Genomic DNA, 1591 nt, shown 5'->3' on the forward strand with positions numbered 1-1591 from the left:
AACAACACATTTCCTTTACAGTCTCACACCCCAGATGTTGCTGCAGCGGCTGTTCCATCTGGGATTCGCCTGGGCAGCCAAGGGCCAACAAAAAACCTCCCAATACACACAAAATAAGGAGTGAGTTAGCATTAAGGCAAGCCAACAATGTCACAAGATAATTTTCCGTGGTAGGTTCCAGCTGCTGCTGCGCTCACAACTGCTTGGCCTGCAATGAGAGGGCTTTAACCTGTCCCCAGGTCATGCGCTGTGGGGGCTCCCACGGGGGGCGCTGGCAAGGACGCTCGGGATCCTGTAGATGTAGGTTGAACTGCGGAATGGGGTTCGACAGTCCCTGGTGCCAGGCCATCGCCGTGCCACGGGCGGACGTTACGCGCCGGGACCCACAACGGACCTGTAGGAAGAGAAACGGCAGCATGCCCCCGTCCCCACGTTATAAGGGGCGCTGGGCCATGCCACTGAGGATCCGGGGCCTTGCGATATTTGACAAGGGGGCGGGGCAAAGTCTGGTGGCTGCGAAAATGACGTTCTGCCACAGAGTAATTGTCAGTCAAATTCAAACGATTCAGGGTAAAGAGCACTGCAGCCAGCCATTCCTGGCGGGGAGGAAGGCCTACTGGAATCCCCCCTTTTTGTTTTTGGCGGGCCAGGGCCTGTTTGAGCGCACGGTTGGCCCGTTCCACAATGGCCTGGCCTGTGGGGTTATACGGGATACCAAACGTGTGGACAACGTCCCACGTGGTACAGAAGGAGGCAAAGGCTGAGCTACAGTAGGCGGGGCCGTTGTCGGTCTTAAGATGGGACGGGTGACCCATGATTGCCATGGCGCGAATCATGTGATTAATGGCATGACAAGAGGCCTCACCCTTCTGGGGGGTGACCCACACATAATGGGAAAAGGTATCTACACACACGTGAAGATACTGCCAGGGGGCAAAAGGAGGAAAGTGTGTAACATCCATTTGCCAAAGCTGATTGGCCAAAGTGCCGCGAGGATTAACCCCCACCTCCGGGCTATTGGAGAGAGAAGAGCAAAGGTCACACTGGCGAACAATGGCCTGCGCCTGATGCAATGGGAGAGTGAACTGCTTGGCAAGGGCCTTGGCGGACTGATGGAAAAAGGCGTGGCTTTCGATTGCGGAGGAAAAAATTGAGGCCACCGATTTGACCGCCTGGTCGGCCACCGCGTTACCTTCTGTCAATAGGCCCGGTAGTGTGGTGTGACTGCGAATATGTGTCACAAACAGTGGGCTAGAGCGGGAGGAAAGGAGCTGTTGCAAGGTGAGAAAAAGGGCCAACAGATTGTCATCACAGGAGGGCGACACATAGGAACCTGGAAGAGACTTAAGAACATTAGTAACATAAAAACTATCAGTAATAAGATTAAAAGGGTCATCCTGGAAGCATCGGCAGGCCAGGATGACAGCGGCCAGCTCTGCATGCTGGGGAGAACCCTGAGGTAGGGTAAAGCGGACTTGCCAAGTGCCCTGCTCCTGCCAGCTGACCGCACCTCGCGTTGGGCCGCCGTCCGTAAAGAGGGTAAGTGCATCCTCAATGGGGACGGTGGACAAAGACGATCGGAGGTTGAGGC

Source organism: Terrapene carolina, unplaced genomic scaffold, assembly GCF_002925995.2.
Source record: "Terrapene carolina triunguis isolate 2854851 unplaced genomic scaffold, T_m_triunguis-2.0 Scaffold22661, whole genome shotgun sequence".
NCBI classification, from domain to species: Eukaryota; Metazoa; Chordata; order Testudines; family Emydidae; genus Terrapene; species Terrapene triunguis.